Source organism: Prionailurus bengalensis, chromosome B3, assembly GCF_016509475.1.
Source record: "Prionailurus bengalensis isolate Pbe53 chromosome B3, Fcat_Pben_1.1_paternal_pri, whole genome shotgun sequence".
NCBI lineage: Eukaryota > Metazoa > Chordata > Mammalia > Carnivora > Felidae > Prionailurus > Prionailurus bengalensis.
The window spans coordinates 95,647,434-95,668,274 of NC_057355.1; the positions used below are offsets into that span (position 1 = coordinate 95,647,434).

General features: G+C 35.8%; 1 protein-coding gene across 1 annotated transcript in view; it reads right to left on the reverse strand.

Moving 5' to 3' along the window:
- Positions 1 to 20,841, reverse strand: part of MDGA2 (MAM domain containing glycosylphosphatidylinositol anchor 2) — an 858,520-nt gene that overhangs the window by 116,673 nt on the left and 721,006 nt on the right. The window lies entirely within an intron of this gene.

A 20,841-nucleotide genomic window follows, 5' to 3' on the forward strand; every position in this document is an offset into this window, starting at 1 on the left:
ACCTTAAGCAAACTTTGCAAATTATAACACAGGTGGATGAGGTTTCTAACTCACTGCAATGATGCATTTATCTGCCTTAATTGTGATTTTTTTCCATAATTAAAACTTGCTACATTAGATACCTAACTTTTTTGTTTTTGATGGAAAGATTTCTGAAAAGTTTTTCATACATACATTTCTCATTATATACAGTATGCAAATTATAATCCTTTACCTCATGACTCCCGATGGTTATAATAAATAACAACTACTTCCTAGGCACTAAGGACTCATTTAATCAAATAAACTGTCTGTGACCACTCAGGATTGCACTGCACAGCACTATCACATCCTTGACTAGATGTATATGATACTCTCCTGAGTAGTATAGAGCCGTACATACTCTCTTGTGTAGTATAGAAGCCATACAACTCTTTCTGGCATCCCTTCCTTCAAGACGCTAAAAGGTTTTAGGACTGCCTAAAGGCACTAAGTTCACCCTCCAATATTCTTTACATGTTATTCCAATACTTTTTTGTACTATCGCTGTCCCTTCTCATTGCCAATCTGTTGACTCATCCTTCTTGCTTCTCTCAACAAATATATTTAAACTACCTTACTGTTCTAATTTTATTCATAAATTCAATTTTTGAGCTCTTCCTACATAAGTGCTAATTTTTTTTAATGAATGAAAAAAATTCCTGTCTGCATGAAATTTATGATTTAACACAACAGGCAGCTATTTAAATAGCTGATTTACAAAACTGAAGTACAAAAAACAATTCTAGGGTAGAAAGTAAAGAAGTGAATAACACTATGAGGACTGACCAGGCAAGGCATCTCAAGGAATGTGATACTCGAGCTGTGTCTTCCAGGATATATAGGAAATGTGAGGTCGGGAATCAATCATCCCAGGTAAGGAGATTAATATGTGCAAAAGGTAAAGAGAAGGTAGAGAGAAGGTGGTGTTCATAGAAGTATAAATGAATTGGCATAGCTGGTGAACAAAAGGTACATGAGTGCTTCAGAGGAAATAAAGATGGAAAGAAAGGAAGGGACTCTAGTCAAGAATTTCTGAATATCATGTTATGGAGTTTGGATTTCATCTTGTTAGTGGTGAGGCTCATTAATTTTTTTCTATTGTACCTGTTAATCCCTTTCATCTATTTCATCCAACCCCCACCACCTTTTCCTGTGGCAAACACCAGATTGTTTTCTGTTATCTACGAGGAGTCTGTTTCTGTTTTGTTCATTTGTTTCTTTTGTTAGATTTCACATATAACTGGAATCATATGGTATCTGCTTTTCTCTGTTTGACTTATTTCACTTAGCATAAACCCTCAAGGTCCATTTAAAATTTTTTAAATGAAGGTTATATATGACTAAGCTTATCTTTTAGAAAGAATGTTTGGGCAGATAGGAGGAGCATACTCAAAGGAAAGAGTCTAGTTACAGAGAAAATGAGAACATCATTGCTGAAAGTCTGAACTAAGGCAATGTCAGTGAAACCACAAATGATGCCTTAGACAATGAGGTGGATACAATGTCAGTGACGAAGACAGAGAAAACAGGAGGGGTAGTTTAGGGTACGGTGGACATGTTGAACTTGTGCACCTGCTAGTCAGACAGTAGGGATACCAAGTAGGCAACTGTTTCTTCATTTCCAAATATATATGGGTTATGTTTTATTATCTCTTTGTTCTGATTTTTGCTTAATTGGATCACAGTCAGAGAAAATAGTCCATGTGTTTTCAATCTTCTGAAATTTGTTGAAGCCTGATTTGTAGCCCAATATATGACTAATTTTTGTTCTGTGTATGCCTGCAAAGAAGGAATAGTCTGAAGTTTAGGAGTGTGATGTGGAACTGTTTGTTGGGTCAAGTCTGATGAATGAGCTATCCAAATCATCTACATAGTTATTGGGCTCTTACCCTATTTGCTCTACTTGGATTAATTGAGAAGAGAGTTAAGCTCTTCTAAAATGGCAATAGTTTAAAATTTTTTCTTATAGCTTTCTCTACATTTTGCTCTACATATTTTTTAATGTTTATTTATTTATTCATTTATTTTTTGGGAGACAGAGAGACAGAACATGAGGGGGGGAGGGGCAGAGAGACAGGGAGACACAGAACCTGAGTGGACTCCAGGCTCTGAGTTGTCAGCACAGAGCCCGACTTGGGGCTTAACTCAAGAACCATGAAATCATGACCTAAGCCAAAGTTGGAGGCTCAACCGAGCTGCTCAGGCGCCCCTGCTTTACATATTTTGAGGCCACGCTATTAAGTACATACAAATTTAAAATTGCTTTATTTTATTGGTAAACTGAAGGTTTGATCATTTTGAAACAACCTCCTTTATCTCTATTAAGGTTGTATTATTTAAAACTATTTTGTCTCAATTAATACTTACTCTGACATTGCTTAGTTAGTAGTTGCAAGCTGTCTTTTCCATACTTTTAGAGTTCCATTATCCTTATATTTTACAAGTGTCTCCTTTAAACAGCATGTAGTTATATTCTATTTTTTCAAGAAACCTTGGCAATATTTAAATTTTATCCACAGCAATTAACACTTTGTTTACATTTACTGACTACTGATACATTTGAGTATAGATGTACTCAACAAATGTTAACTGTTTTGTACTTCCTATTTGTTTTGTGGTCTTTTTTCTTTGTCTTCTTTTAGATTTATGGACTACATGATTATTCCAACCCTTTTGCTGCTACTAATTTTAATTCTCTCTTTTTTAAAAAACAATTGAACATTATAATTTTGTATCTGCACTAATTTTTAGAATTATTTAGATATATGCTGGCTCATTTCCCTTTAATTCATCCTTTCACTATATACCTTAAAATTCCATGATCATTTTCCAAATTTTGCCTCAAGTACATCATTTAGAATTATCTTTAATGACCTTTCTGGTCTTGATTTTCTGAAAATATATTTTTAGCCTTATTCTTAAAAGATATTTTCCTTTTGCATAATAGGATTAGAGGGTGGCACTGATTTTCTTTTAGCATATTAGGATATAGTTCTACTGTCTTCAGACGGCTTTTACTGCTATAGACAAGTAAGCTTAAAGTCTCACACTTTAAAGTTCTTGTTTTTGTTTCCTCCAGGTACATTCAAAATGTTTTCACCTTTGATATTTGATAGCTTCAATATAATGATTTTAAGTGGATATTCTTTGTACCTAAAAGTTTGGGACCTGCTGGGATTTTTAAATCTGTTGATTTCAGTTTGGCATATTTCACCTAAGAAATTTGTGGAAAATTGTCATTTCTTAAATAATACCTGTGTTTCTTTCTTTCTATCCTCACTTGAATGTCTTTTTCATTCATTCTGTCTTCCATGTCTTTAATCCCTCTTCCAACTTTTCTATTTCTTGCTTTTTCTGCATTGCATTTTGAATAAATTCTTCTGAGCACTAATTCTTTCTTCAGTTCTACTTAATCTGGTAAACCCATCCATTATGTTATTGTTATTTTAATGTTTGTTTATTTATTTATTTATATCCAAGTTAGTTAACATATAGTGTGATAATGATTTCAGGAGTAGAATTTAGTAATTCATTACTTACATATAACACCCAGTGCTTATCCCAGCAAGTGTTTTCCCCAATGACCATTGCTCATTTAGCCCATCACCCTACCCAACACCCCACCAACAACCCTCAGTTCATTTTCTGTATTTAAGAGTCTCTTATGGTTTTTCTCTCTGTTTTTATTTTTGCTTCCTTTCCCCTATGGTCATCTGTTTTGTTTCTTAAATTCAACCTGTGAGTGAAATCACATGATACCTGCCTTTCTTTGAATAAATTATTTTGCTTAGCATGATACACTCTAGTTCTATCCCCATTGTTAAAATGGCAAGATTTCATTATTTTTATAGCCAAGTAATATTACATTGTTTCTATATACCACATCTTCTTTATCCATTCATCAGTCAATGGAGATTTGAGTTCTTTCCATACTTTGGCTATTGACAATACTGCTGCTATAAACACTGGGGTGCATGTGCCCCTTAGAATCAGCATTTTTGTATCTTTTGGATAAATACCTAGTAATGCAATTGCTGGGTCATAGGGTAGTTCTATTTTCAATTTTTTGAGGAACCTCCATACTGTTTTCCAGAGTGGCTGCACCAGTTTCTTTCCCACTGGCATGCTTTCTCTGCATCCTTGCCAACATCTGTTATTGCCTGAGTTGTTAATTTGTTTTTTTTTATTTAAAATAATGTAGCTTTCATTTATAAACGTTCTGCATAGTTTTTTTGTATACCTGTTATGCCACTACTTTTATACTTTTCCATTACTTGCAAATGTAGTAAGATTTGTCTCTTATTTCTTTAAACAAAGTAATTATTTTATACTGTCTGATATTTCTATATGGCTTTCAAGATGTTTTTTGTTTGTTTTCTCTGATGGTATTTTGTTGCTGTGTATTCTCGGTTAATTTTGACTCTGTGCTATTCAATGTCCTGTAAAAATATGGGAATTTTTAAATATCTAAGATGATGATTTCTTCCTCTAGAGAGATATGTGTCTATAGGCAACTACTGATATCAATGTCTAGGATCACATTAATCTAGGTTCATGGCTTGAGGTTTTATTTTAATCACCCAAGTGATATGAATGTTCATTAAAAATCCTCCAAAGAGGGAACTTGTGATTATAATGTACAGTATGTGATCCCACATCACCCTTACCCTGCTCACTTCAAAGACAACTTTCTTTGCACTCACTCGGGAATAGGAATATGTAGACTGGGTTTATGCCTACTTTACTCTTATCCTATGGATATAGTCCTTCGAGTTCCAACTTCTATGGGTAGAACTTTTCTCCAGGAAATACTCTGGTTAGATTGTAATCGACTAGAAATGCCATCAAAACTGAAGCTTAAATTCTCCCACATCAGCAAATGCCCTTGGGGCAAGATTAGCCTCATTGTCCTGCTTTCTTATAAATTTGACATTGTATTTTTAAAATAAACATTTTAATACTTTCAATAATATTTTTTAGAAATTTTGCAGCGTTTTTGATTGTTTGCATTGTAAGAATTTTTTTTTTTAAGAGAGAGAGAGAGCAAGTGGAAGAAGGACAGAGGGAGAGGGACAGAGAGAATCTTAAGCAGACTCCACGCCCAGCACAGAACTGGATGCCGGGCTCAATCTCACAACTGTGGGAACAGGACCAGAGCCAAAATCAAGGTTGGATACTCAACCGACTGAGCTACCCAGGGGTCCCTACACTGGAAGGATTTTGAGGAATATTTTGTCTATTATATGCCCAGAATCACATGTCTCTATTAGTCAAATGGAAATACAGATCTAAAGCTCAAAATGCTGACTTGACTGAAAGCTCTGGTTTTATTGAGATAATTCAGAATAAGCTTAAACAAAGACAAATAAAAAACCAAATTTGGATTTAGTCCTGAATATAATCACTTCTGGGGTTAGAGAAAAGTAAAAGCTCCTAGAGGAGAATAAATATAAATAAGCAAAGAGATATATGGATCCAGAGAGTTGTGTTACAAAAAATTAAAGGCTTTGGATGTTCAAAGAACATAAAGTAAAAAAATGTGCCAAATGTTAGCAATATATGAGTTTAGATTGAAAATATATATTGTTTTTGACAAGTCTGATGTCATAAGTGATTATAGCAAAAGCATTTTCTGTGGAGTATATATAATGTGTGTTGCAGTTTTTATGGTTAAATAGTAGACATCAGGAATGACATCTGTTTGTTCAATAGTGTTGTCTATGATTAGAAAACATAATTATCTATTCATTCTACTTTCAAAATATATCCAGAGGTTATACATTTCTCCCAATCTTTACTACCACTACTATTACCTCTTACATAGACTACTGCAAATGTCCTCCAATAGCCTTCTAAAAGGCCATTGTGCTTCCGATTTTGACCTTCTACTATTTCTCTGATATTGGCCAGATGTTCTTTTACAAGAGAAATCAGCTCTTGTTATTCTCCTCCTTAGAACACTTTATTGATTTGCCCCTACTTGTCAATCAGGCTTACAAAGTCCTGCAAGTTCTGGCTCTGACAATATTCTCAATCATTCTTATCTTAATCATTGTGTTCAGAAACAGGTTTCCTTCCTGTTCCTGCATGACAAGCACTTTCTGGATTCTGGGCTTTATTCTTTCTTCTGAAGATGTTCTTTCCTTCACTCTTTCTATTACTCTCTGATGGTCATTGTTTATATTTTACTTCTTTAGAAAGCCTATCCTGGGCTACCAATTAGTAAAATATTTTTCCTACTGTTACCAATACATGGTTAGCAATCATTGTATTTATTTCCTGCATAGTAACACCATTTGTTCATATCTAGTTCATATAAGTTCCATTATAATGGGACTTAAAACTCCCCATCAATGTATCTTCTCTGTATGCATCAAGTACTCAGCATTATAGCTAGTGCCAGATCATTACTGAATACATAAAAGAAAGAATGAATGAATAAATGATGTAAAAGAGTAAAGATGTTCACAAAGTCTTCAATATTTATTCAGCATGGGTTCTATGTCTACTCTGTTAAATCTGCATAGATTCTGTGCTTACTTTGACCAATAGAATAGAGCAAAAGTAATGCTACATCATTTTCTAGGCCTGGACCACAGGAGACTGGGAATTTTACTTTTTATCTCTTAAAATACTTATTCTGGGAGCCCTGACCCATGAAACAAGTCCAACTACCCTACTAAAGAGATGATCTCAAGAGGCCCTGAGATTATACAAAGGAGGAAAGGGTAGAATTAAGCTCAGCCATCCCCACCAAGGTTCCAGATATGGGAGGTCATCTTGTACCTTCCAGACCACCCCAGCCACCTGAAAAATACCATCAGGTGACCCAGATAATACCACAATCCACATGAAACAGAGGAATAGCCCAGGCAAGCTCTCTTCAAATTCTTGACTTGCCAGAGATTAAATAGATATAATAAAATATGATTATTTTGAGCTCCTAAGTATTTGCTTCACAATAACAGATAACTGATACAAAAGCCTCTGAGCCTTCAAAATTAAGCAGTTTGATATTATGAGTGGAGACCTGGTAGAGTGAGACAAAAGGACAAGTGGACAGGGCAATGGTGAGAACACAGTTTAAGCAACAGATCCTGGGATCCAAGTTGGTTCCAGAAGGAAATGATTCAGAAGGAAACTAATAGGGGAAGTCAATCAATAGACTGAATTACTAGGACACTTGAAAACCTTAAAAACAAGTACACTGAGAACAACAGAATCAGGAAACGAGAAAGCTGTAGTCAATAAACAGAATTTGTTGAAAATTTGGAGTGATTAGAGGCTCAGAATTATGTTCACTGGAATGAAATGCTGAAGTGAAGTAGAGATTAATGATACTAGAGTCAAATGCAATTATGTTAAGTGAATACACATTTACTCTCATTGTATTTGTATCTAACAGTGTTTGCAACTGCTTATCTTTCTTCTTATAAATTTGTTTTTAAATGGCAAAGGTCAAAATGTAATTAATTATACTTACCAGGCCAATATCCTAAAACATATATTTACTTTTCCTATGAATGATTTTCTGTGGGGATTCTTTGACTATATCTGACCTATTAGATTATTTCAAATAATGGATTTTTTAGACTTTCACTCTATGTGAATGTGTCATTCACCCAAACCTAGAAAATTCAGTCAACTCATTTATTAACAGCCTATAAAAACACCTGATAGTGTTGGGTTAAATCTCTTCAGTGTGTTTTCATAGAGTTCAGTAGAGTCCGAGTTGGAAAGCATCCCTAAATGAAAGTAATCATTACTGCTATGTAATAGACTGCCCAAACATCTTGGGTTCCAGGGTGATTCCCTAACTTCAAAATAAGTGATAAAATGTGAAACTAAGCAAACTCATTATAAGTCATGTTTGCTTGTGGAAAACTTCTGTGATATAAGGTTCACTTTAAGCCCACTGGCTATTAATGAACTCAGCATTTGATTCCTTGGAATAACCAGTGAGAAGAACAGACCTTCACAGTTAGGATTAAATGGTGTTGTGTGAAAACTTTAAATATGATGAAAGAAAGCTTCAGGTGTCAAAAAGTTAAAGTTCACTATTCTGATAAAATCAGCATTTCATGGTATAAGAGTTATTCAGTATGCTTTATTATGAAGTATTTAATTTTAAGAAACTGAAATAAAAAGATATTGTGAGAAAAAAAATCCAGTTAAGGAAGATTCCTTAGGAGAAATAAATAGGTAATTGTGTTTTTTTTTCCAACTGAACAAATGATTCTAAAATTATACCATTATAGTCTAAGAATACACTATTATATTATCTGGTTCAAAAGTTTACTTGTCAGGGGCACCTGGGTGGCTCAGTCGGTTGAGTGTCCGACTTCGGCTCAGGTCATGATCTCACATTCCTTGAGATCGAACCCCACATCCGGCTCTGTGCTGACAGCTTGGAGCCTGGAGACTGCTTCAGATTCTGTGACTCCCTCTCTCTCTGCCCCTCCCCCACTCGTACTCTGTCTCTGTCTCTCTCAAAAATAAATAAAATGTTAAAAAAATTTAAAAAGTTTACTTGTAAAACCATCTCCCTACATATATACTAAAGGATGATGATAATAAAAATAATAATTATATATGTTGATATTGCATATTTACTAAATTCTAGGTACGGCGTTAATATATTCACATGGTTTATCTTTTTATAGTAGTACTCATTTTTATAGAAGACAGTGAGGTACAGAAAAGTTAAGTAAAGCCACCCAGCTAAAAATTAGCAGAATAAGTATTCAAACACTCTGACTCCAGAGAGTAGGCTCATAACTACAACGTCTGCTTCATTCTTTCCAATTACAAATACTACCAATTTATCATGATTTTGGTCTCTCTCGCAGCATTTCCCTCGGAAATATTGGTTATTGAAGTTATCAATTAAAACAGACGTTGGCCTATTCACATGTACAAACTTGTGTAAGTCAAAAATGGAAACCACGTTTTGTGGAAAGCATAAAAGTATTACAACAAAACTGCTAGGTTAAAGAAAAAATGTTAATGATAGATTTCAAACCAGACTGAAATTGTAGTGTATATAACAAAGTACTTCATGTAAACAAATTTCTGTACTACCCATGTATTAATAGATATGATGAGTGCATGTAGAATATTAGCTGTCTGGAGGTAAAGGTATAACCTTTTAAAGTTATTAAGGGGGGCGCCTGGGTGGCTCAGCCAGTTAAGGGGCTGACTTCGGCTCAGGTCATGATCTCAAGGTCTGTGAGTTCGAGCCCCATGTCGGGCTCTGTGCTGACAGCTCAGAGCCTGGAGCCTGTTTCAGATTCTGTGTCTCCCTCTCTCTGCCCCTCCCCCGTTCATGCTCTGTCTCTCTCTGTCTCAAAAATAAATAAAGGTTAAAAAAAATTAAAAAAAGTTATTAAGGATTTTGATTGGAATAAAGTTGTTAAGGAGAAAGTGCTCGCAATTAATTAGGTTTTTAGCATTTACTATTCTTGTACCTACTGGTTCCAGATGTCTGGGAAGTGTTCTGAGTAGGAATGGTTCTAAATCTTTAAATCAAAATACAAGTGTCTAACTTATTTGAAAAGAGTAACCTGAGAACCTGTGAAAACACTCAATTATAGAGAAATGTGTATTAGTATCTATTTCTTAGTAAGGGAATCAGAGATAAGTCCATGATTTCTTGCAATATTGTGTATAAATAAAACTTTGCCTCTATTTCTTGAAAAACTTCCCAGGTTCTCATGAACACTAGAACTGTAAACAAAGTAATACTTTTAATTTACAGAAATAATAAAAGACATTTAAATATATAACAAAAAATTTCAAGCTAGTATTAAAAAATGTTGATATAGCCCTTTTTAAGTCTTTAAGGGAGTATCAGACTATGAATGTTAAATATGCATAGTTTATAGTTAAAAGAGGAAAATAGTCACCTGTTTGGCGAACTTCAGTGTAGGTATGATCCTAATTATGTAACTCTTAGGTCACTACTAAACATGTACACATTAGGATCATTTCTTCTCAAGTAATTTCTTCTCAAGTCAAATATCTGTCCAATGAAACACCTGTCCTTTGCTATTCTTTGTTAAAAGAGATATGGGGAAACTGTGCTGTCAATAATAATAATAATAATAATAATAATAAATCCAATACTTAGATGGGAAAATCCAGGAGTTTGAATGTTAAGTCAGTGAAATATATTCTTCTATTGTTCAATCAAAATAGTGAAATTGCTACTTTTAGTGTACGACAAACTCTGTGTGTGTGTGTGTGTGTGTGTGTGTGCACCTTTCTCTCAAACCTTTTCATGGTCTTGCAATTATACCCATCTTACTGGTGAGGACTTTGAAATTCAGAGATGACTGTGAGTAACCTCTTTATGCACTGAGAAACACTAAGCATATTTGAACCAAAGCCAATTTACTTTCAAAATGTCAGCCGTTTAGACATTACCATGTGATTTCTCTAAGCATTATGTTCCTATAAGGGTATGTATTCAAAAGATCCGTATATTATTTGCATCAATCAAACACATAAATACTTAGAGAATTCGTAGATACTGCTGGGTACAAGATGATATACTAGGGGATTAAACAAAAATGAATAAAAAATGGCTCCTGTTAACATGCAAGTTACAATCTCAGTATAAAAATAATATCTTAATATATGTAAGTAAGCACAATTTAAAATGAGCAAGTAATATATTAGTTTTTATAAGGCAATAACTTATTAATTGCTATAGTGTAATGGGAAATATAGATTTCATCTTAGTTCTTGATTCCTAGAACAGGGCTCCTAAAACTCTTGGAATTTCCTGAGTGATAAGAATGCCTTTTGTTATTTATGACAAGCCCCTTTCAACCATAGGAAACTTATGCTAATGAAGTGATTCTGGCTGGCCCCTAGAGCTTTGGGATGTGATATTTCCAGAAAGATCAAGCCTTGATTTTAAGTTTGGAATATTTCATTCCACCCCCTAATCTCCAGGGAAGGAAGAGAGGATGGAGTTTAGAGAGTCAGTTCAAGTACCACTGGCCAATGATTTAATCAATTATGCCTATGTAATGAAAGTTCCAATAAAAATACCTCAACAATGGGAAAACAGAAGATGGCAAAACAGCATGGAAGTTTTTTGTGTGTCTCCCATCCATGAAATACAGCCAGACCAACATTAACCACATTAACCATCCTACACACCTAGAAAACTGATTGGAGGATTAACACAACAATCTGCACAACCTGAACCACAGAATTCAGCAGGTACGCAGCGCGGACAAGTGAACTTGGGAGCAAAAATCTGCGGGAAGGGAGGTGTTTTGCGGGCAGAGAGAGGACAGAGATGGTGGGGGGGAGGGAAGAATACGGGAAAAGCACTCCTCCCCAAAAGCAGCTGGAGAGAAAGTGGAAAATTGGAAACAGCCGCAGGGACTTAACTAAAAAGGGAGAAAGGAGAAAGGAGAAAGGAGAGGGTTTACATTCCATTAAGACTGTAAACAAGGGGAGCGCAAAGGCTGCAACTTTGCAGCTCAATACCTGATGGTGCTCTGGTGTGAAGGGCGAATCCCCAGGAGCAGAGTGGGGTCCGGGAGGTTCTCAGGCCACACGGAGAGAAGCAGTTCCACTGCTGGAAGGGCATTTGGTAGAGACTGTTGAAGCCACCCAGTCCCAGCAGACCCCAGAAAACGGCCACATTTGTTGGTGCTAGAACAGGGTCATTAAGGGTGAAGCCTGGTGCCAGATGTGTGTTGTGATTTTTCCATAATCACTGAAAAGCTGCTGCTACACTATCTCGCGAACTTTTTGGGGGCAGGCTGGCACCTGGACGCAGTCTCGGGGCACCGGCAGCAGCAGGGTCCAGCAAGCGTTCCTGGGTGCAGCCGGCCTTCAGCCATTGCTCATTCGGCCACTGCTCGATGAGACTCTCCCGCAAAAGGGCAGAACGGGTCAAAGCCGCAGTCCCTCAGAAGTAAGGGGCCAGGGAAAACAGCCGCATCTGAGACAAAACTCGGGAGAGAGGTACTGCCTGAGGCCTGGTCATGGAAAGTGAAAAAGTGGGGGAACGGATGAAAGCTGAAGACAGGACGGGTGCGCGATTGCTGATCCGGGAGAAGAGAATTCTGAAACCAGAGGCTGAGTACCTGTGTGACGCCATTTTTCACTGCTCCCGCACATGCGCATACGCATCTTTCAGCACCACAATGCTCCACCCCAGTCAGCTAGCAGCGCCATCTAGTGGAGAACGGAGCACTTACACTGAGCCCCGCCCAGCTCGGCCAACCTGGCTCTTCAAGAACACAAATCTCACCACCTACTTAGTTTATGGACTATAAAGCACTACATAGTCTTACTTCTAGGAGAAAACGAAGTAATTTCAGTCCTACTTCAATCTGTTTAGCAGGTCCATCTATTCAATTTTCTTTATTTTTTTTTCTCTTTTACACTTCTTTTTCTTGAATACAGAAAGAGAAAAAATTAATTTTTTTCACTTTTTATTAAAAATATTTTTCTTTAATTTTTTACTATATTTTTTACTTTTGTGTAAATTGTTTCAAATTCTATTTTATTTCTATCATGTTTAGTCTACTTTAGTGTATTCACCTTTTCAAATTTTCAAACGATTTCCTTTTTTTTTTCCTTTTTCTCTTTTCTGTTTCTTTTCTTATTCTTGAATGCAGAAAGAGAAAAACTTCATTTTTAATTTCATTTTCTATTAAAATATTTTTCTTTAATGTTTTTACTACATTTTTTGCTTTTATGTAAATTTTTTCAAATTCTATTTTACTTCATTTTATTTTAGTCTACTACAGTGTATTCACTTTTTCAAAATTTCAAATGATTTCCTTTTTTTGCCTTTTTTCTCTTTTTCTCTTTTTTGTTTCTTTTCTTAATCTTGAATACAAAAAAAGAAAAAATCATTTTTATTTTTAATTTTTATTAAAAATATTTTATTTTTTTACTATATTTTTTGCTTTTATTTACACTTTTTCAAATTCTATTTTACTCCCACCATCTCATTTTAGTCTACTTCAGTGTATTCATTTTTTCAAAATCTCAAAAGATTTTTTCTTCCCCCCACCTTTTTTTTCTCTAATCTGTCAAACCACTTTCAACACCCAGACCAAAACACACCTAAGATCTAGCACCACGTATTCAATTTGTGCGTGTGGGTGTGTTTTTAGTTTTTTAATTTTAATATTTTTTTAATCTTAATTTTTTATTTTAGTTTTTCTACCTCATTAATTCCTTTTCACCCTCAAAATGACAAAATTAAGGAATTCTCTCCAAAAGAAAGAGCACGAATAAACAACAGCCAGGGATTTAACCAACACAGATATAAGCAAGATGTCTGAACCAGAATTTAGACAATAATAAGAATACTAGCTGGAGTTGAAAATAGATTAGAATCCCTCTCTGCATAGATAAAAGAAGTAAAAAGTAGCCAGAATGAAATTACAAATGCTATAACTGAGCTGCAATCACAGATGGATGCAGTAAGGATGGATGAGGCAGAACAGAGAATCGGCGATATAGAGGGCAAACTTATACAGAATAATGAAGCAGAAAAAAACAGGGAGACGAAGGCAAAAGAGAATTTAAGATTTAAGAATTAAAGAAATCAGTGACTCATTAAAAAGGAACAACATCAGAAGCATAGAGGTCCCAGAAGAGGAAGAGAGAGAAATAGGGGTAGAAGGATTATGTGAGCAAATCATAGCAGAGAACTCCTAACCTGGAGAAAGACACAGACATCAAAATCCAGGAAGCACAGAGGACCTCCATTAGATTCAATAAAAAAAAAAAAAAAAAAAAAAAACGACCATCAACGAGGCATATCATAGTCAAATTCACAAAATACTCAGGCAAGGAGAGAATCATGAATGCAGCAAGTGAAAAAAAGTCCCTAACCTACAAGAGAAGACAGATCAGGTTCGCAGCAGACCTATCCACAGAAACTTGGCAGACCAGAAAGGAGTGGTGGGATATATTCAGTGTGCTGAATCAGAAAAATATGCAGCCAAGAATTCTTTATCCAGCAAAGCTGTCATTCAAAATAGAAGGAGAGATAAAAATTTTCCCAAACAAAAACTAAATGAGTTTGTGACCACTAAACCAGCCCTGCAATAAATTTTAAGGGGACTCTGAGGGGAGAGAAGATGAAAAAATATATATATTTATATATTATTTATATATTTAAATATATATTTATATTTATTAAATATATATGTAATATATATATGCTATATATATATATTATATATATAAATACCAAAAGCAACAAAGATTAGAAAGGACCAGAGAACACCACCAGAAACTCCAACTCTAAAAGCATCATAATGGCAATAAATTCATATCTTTCAGTACTCACTCTAAAGGTCAATGGACCCAAAGCTCTAGTCAAAGACATAGGGTAACAGAATGGATTAGAAAACAAGATCCATCTACATGCTGTTTACAAGAGACCCACTTTAGCCCTAAAGATACCTTCATTGAAAATAAGGGGATGGAGAACCATCTATCATGCTAATGGTCAACAAAGGAAAGCTGGAGTAGCCATACTTATGTCAGACAATCTAGACTTTAAAATAAAGACTGTATCAAGAGATGCAGAAGGGTATTATATCCTAATCAAGGGGTCTATAGACCAAAAAGACTTAAAAATTGTAAACATTTATGCACCAAATGTGGAAGGACCCAAATATATAAAACAATTAATCAAAAAAAATAAAAAAAAACCTCATTGATAGTAATATCATAATAGTAGGAGACTTCAACACCCCACTCACAGCAATGGACACAGACACAGAGAGAGAGACAGAGCATGAACAGGGGAGGGTCAGAGAGAGGCAGACACAGAATCTGAAACAGGCTCCAGGCTTTGAGCTGTCAGCACAGAGCCCGACGCGGGGCTCGAACTCACAGACCGTGAGATCATGACCTGAGCCAAAGTCGGCCACTTAACCAACTGAGCCACCCAGGCGCCCCAGGAGACAATGGCTTTGAATGACACACTGGACCAGATGGACTTAACAGATATATTCAGAACTTTTATCCTAAAGCAGCAGAATATACATTCTTCTCCAGTGCACATGGAACGTTCTCCAGAATAGACCATATACTGGGACACAAATCAGCCCTAAGTACAAAAAGATCGAGATCATACCATGCATATTTTCAGACCACAACGCTATGAAACTCGAAATCAACCACAAGAAAGAATTTGGAAAGGTAACAAATACTTGGAGACTGAAGAACATTCTAGTAAAAAATGAATGGGCTAACCAAGAAGTTAAAAAGTATATGGAAGTCAATGAAAATGATAACACCACAACCCAAAACCTCTGGAAGGCAGCAAAATGGTCATAAAAGGAAAGTATATAGCAATCCAGGCCTTCCTGAAGAAGGAAGAAAGATCTCAGATACACAACCTAACCTTATGCCTTAAGGAGGTGGAAAGAGAACAGCAAATAAAACTCAAAGCCAGCAGAGGACAGGAAATAATAAAGACTAGAGCTGAAATTAGTGCAATAGAAGCCAAAAAAACAGAACAGGTCAATGAAAGCAGAAGCTGGTTTTTGAAAGAATTAACAAAACTGATAAACCCCTAGCTAGTTTGATCAAAAAGAAAAAGGACCCAGATAAATAAAATCAAGATTGAAAGAGGAGAGATCACAACCAACACAGCAAAAATAAAAACAATAAAAAGAGAATATTATGAGAAATTATATGCCAATAAAATGGGCAATCTGGAAGAAACGGACAAATTCCTAGAAACATACACACTACCAAAACTGAAACAGGAAGAAATAGAAAATTTGTACAGACCCATAACCAGGAAGGAAATTTACTTAGTGATCAAAACCTGCCAAAAAATAAGAGTCCAGGGACAGATGGCTTTCCAGGGGAATTCTACCAAACATTTAAGAAAGAGTTAATACCTAGACTCTTGAAGGTGTTCCAAAAAATAGAAATGGAAAGAAAACTTCCAAACTCTTTCTAGGAAGCCAGCATTACCTTGATTCCAAAACCAGACAGAGACCCCACTATATAGGAGAACTATAGACCAATTTCCCTGATGAACATGGATGCAAAAATCCTCAACAAGATATTAGCCAATTGGATCCAACAATACATTAAAAAAATTATTCACCACGACCAAGTGGGATTTATACCTGGGATGCAGGGCTAGTTCAATATCCACAAAACAATTAATGTGATTCATCACATCAATAAAAGAAAGGACAAGAACCATAGGATCCTCTCAAAAGATGCAGAGAAAGTATTTGGCAAAATACAACATCCTTTCTTGATAAAAACCCTCAAGAAGGTAGGGGATGAAGGAGCATAATTCGAGATCATAAAAGCCATATATAAATGACCCAACGCTAATATCATCCTCAATGGGGAAAAACTGAGAACTTTCTTCCTAAGGTCAGGAATAAGACAGGGATGTCCACTCTCACCACTGTTATTCAACACAGTATTGGAAGTCTTAACCTCTGCAGTCAGACGACACAAAGAAATAAATGGCATCCAAATCGGCCAAGGAGGAGGTCAAACTTTCACTCTTCACAGATGACATGATACTGTATATGGAAACCCAAAGGATTCCACCAACAAACTACTAGAACTGATTCATGAATTCAGAAAAGTTGTAGGATATAAAATCAATGCACAGAAATCAGTTGCATTCCTATATACCAACAATGAAGCAACAGAAAGAGAAATCAAGGAATCGATCCAATTACAGTTGCACCAAAAATCATAAAATACCCAGGAATAAATCTAACCAAAGAGGTGAAAAATCCATACACTGAAACTAGAGAAAGCTTATGAAAGAAATTGAAGAAGTCACAAAAAAATGGAAAAAGATTCCATGCACCTGGATAGGAGGAAAAAATATTGTTAACATGTCAGTACTACCCAAAGCAATCTACATATTCAATGGAATCCTTATCAAAATAACACCATCATTCTTCACCAAGCTAGAATAAATAATCCTAAAATGTGTATGGAACCAGAAAAGACCCCAAATAGCCAAAGTGATTTTGAAAAAGAAAACCAAAGCAGGAGGCATCACAATCCTAAACTTCAAGCTGTACTACAAAGCTGTAATCATCAAGACAGTATGGTACTGATACAAGAACAGACTCAGATCAATGGAACAGAACAGAGAACCCAGAAATGGACCCACAAACGTATGGCCAACTTAACTTTGACAAAGCAGGAAAGAATATCCAATGGAATAAAGACATTCTCTTCAGCAAGTAGTGCTGGGAAAACTGGACAGCGACATGCAGAAGAATGAACCTGGACCACTTTCTTACACCACACACAAAAATAAACTCAAAATGCATGAAAGACCTCAATGTAAGACAGGAAGCCATCAAATCCTTGAGGACAAAGCAGGCAAAAACCTTTTTGACCTTGGCCGCAGCAAGAAGACATGAATAGACACTTCTCCAAAGAAGACATCCAGATGGCCAACCAACACATGAAAAAAATGCTCAACATCACTCACCATCAGGGAAATAGGAATGAAAACCACAATGAGATACCACATCACACGTGTCAGAATGGCTAACATTAACAACTCAGGCAACAATAGATGTTGGCAAGGATGCAGAGAAAGATGATCTCTTTTGCATTGTTGGTGGGAATGCAAGCTGGTGCATCCACTCTGGAAAATAGGATGGAGGTTCCTCAAAAAACTAAAAATATAACTACCCTACAACCCAGCAATTGTACTACTAGGCATTTATCCAAGGGATATAGGTGTGCTGTTTCAATGGGACACATGCACCCCCATGTTTATAGCAGCACTATCAACAATAGCCAAAGTATGGAAAGAGCCCAAATGTCCATCGATAGATGAATGGATAAAGAAGAAGTGGTATATATACACAATGGAGTATTACTCGGCAATCAAAAAGAATGAAATCTTGCCATTTGCAACAATGTGGATGGAACCGGAGGGTATTATGCTGAGTGAAATTAGTCAGAGAAAGACAAAAATCATATGACTTCACTCATATGAAGACTTAATAGACAAAACAGATGAGCATAAGGGAAGGGAAACATAAGCATAAGGAAAACAAAATAATATAAAAACAGGAGTGGAACAAAACAGAAGAGACTCATAAATATGGAGAACAAACTGAGGTTTACTGGAGGGGTTGTGGGAGGAGGGATGGGCTAAATGGGTAAGGGGCACTAAGGAGTCTACTCCTGAAATCACTGTTGCAGTATATGCTAATTTGGATATAAATTAAACAATAAAAAATAAAATTAAAAAAAAATAAAAAAACAAACCTCAACAATGGTGTTTGGAGAGCTTACAGGTAGGGAAACATATTGAAGTGCTGGGAGAGTGGTGCACTTGCAGAGAGCAAGAAAACCTTTCCATTACCCTACACTTGCACCCCTAATCTTGCCCTATGTATCTCTTACACTTGGCTGTATCTGAGATACAGCCTTCATAATACACTGGTAAATTTAAGGAAAGCGTTTTCCTGAGTTCTATGAGTCATTATAGCAAATTATCTAAAGTGGGAGGGAGGAGGTCATGGGAACTCTAAAATTTACAGCTGGTTGGCTAGAAGTACAGGTGGCAACGTGGAATTATTACTGGTGTCTGAAGTGCAGGTAATCTTGCAAGACTGAGCCCTTTGACTTGTGGTATCTTCACTAACTACAGGCAGTTAGTGCTGGAATTGAATTCAACTTTAGACACCTAAAGGTTTTGAGGAATCAGAGAATTGGTGTTGGAAAACACACTAGTTATTTGGTGTCAGAAAGAAAAAGACAATTGCCAACCAAGTCTTAAAATAGGCCAAATGTATTCAGCAGTGAGGATACAAAAAAGGATAAACTGAGAAAAAGATATTGAGAAGTTTGTAGGTTCTGGCTAAATGTATATTAAACGTGGGGATTGAAACACTTTTAAGATTAATCTACTCTGTATGGATGAGCAAGCACATTACACATACTTAAGACTTAATTTAATCCTTACAATAATCTTTCTTTTTTAACTTTTTTATTTGAGAGAGAGAGAGAGTGCACGCACAAGAGTGAACACATGTGATGTGCGGGGGGGAAGAGACAGAGGAAGAAAGAGAGAGAATCCCAAGCGGGCTCCTCACTGTCATCACAGAGCCGGATGCAGGGTGTGATCCCACAAACTGTGAGATGGTGACCTGAGCCAAAGTCAAGACCTGGATGCTTACCTGACTGAGCCACCCAGGCACCCCTCCTTACGACAATCTTTTATAGTATATATTATTGTCTCCATTTTACATATAATACATCTGGGAAGTTACATTCTCGAGCATCCCACACATTCCAGGTGACAGACTTCAGATCCAAAACCACCTACTTCAAAGTCCATGTTCTTTCCAACACAGTAACTTGAGGAAGCAGTGTCAAAAGCAAATTATAAATCAGTCTCTAGCATAATGATCATCTACTTCAGAAGTTGTCAATATAGGGAAATGTAATTTAAAAACTAAATTGTCTATATCATTTGTAAACAATTAGCAGCAAAGCTACACCAAAGATTGGGTGGAACACTTTATAAAATTAGTGTTCACTTTTCTCCACAAACATTTTGAGATTGTTGGTAACCATTACTTCACATCTCTACGAGTTTTGTGTGCAAGACACAATTTTGGAGTTATAGTGAATTATTAACTTGTCATACTATTGAAAATACTTGCGTATTTGTATTATTGATATAAGACACATACTGGATAATGTATAGAACCACTGCAATTCCTTTCTCATAACAAAAGTATAGTAGTCTGTACTCATAACTGTTTTATGGGAGCTTTGCCTTATAAGATTAATAGACACTATTTATCATTTAGCCATACTGTTTCTAGACCTAAAAGAAAGTGAAGAATAAACCAACTCTGGATAATCCAAGGAACTTTTTAATAATACATTTGATTTAATCATTTGGATATTTTCATTGATGAAACCAGCCCTCAAATCTATTCTGACTTTCCTTTACAGCTTCTTCGAGCTTAATTGTGTGTCCATATAACTCAACAAACTGGTTTCAAAACTAAAATACTTCCATAAAAGCTGGAAAATTGACTCATACATAGTAACAAAGTCAAACAATATTTGAGATAAGAAGCAGAAGAACTGCAAGACACTAAATCCTCAATACCTCAACCCTTTCTGTCCTTTGTGTTCATTAATGCAAGCAGGATTTCAGAAACATGCACGGTAAGGATCATCTCAATAAAAGTAACCTTTTAATTAATTCTAAGTCAACCAGGAAGTCCAATTAAGCAGAACAACCTTCTCAGAAAATGAAATTGCAATACCCACAATTTGTGCCGATGTCTGATTTACAATGCATAGTAAATGAGGAACAAGTGACTAAATTTGACGTTTCGAATCTAGACTATAGGCTATGATGTCATATAACTGTCCTCGTGTTTTAAAAATTGATTCATGCTATAAAAGCCCTGTTGCATAATTAATTTAGTTTAAAATAAAACTGAAAATAAGCAATCATTCCACAAAGACAATTCCCCAACATTCTGGGCAAGAGCTTATATTTTATATTTAGTTACAAGTTCAGGAGGGGATAACTTAATTTCCCAAGAGAATGCTCAGTTTCTGATGGGATTATAGGTAAATTGAGAGATCTATAAAACAATGGTTCTGACACAGAAAATGAAACTTTGAATAAATTAAAATTGAAAATTGTTAAATATTGTTGTGGATCTGGTACGAAAATATGGTACAAGAATAAGAGATGCGGATTTGTAGCTGAGGAGAATAGTGGATAGTGAGGAGCCTGCTTGGGATTCATTTGTAGCTATGACCTATAGGTCA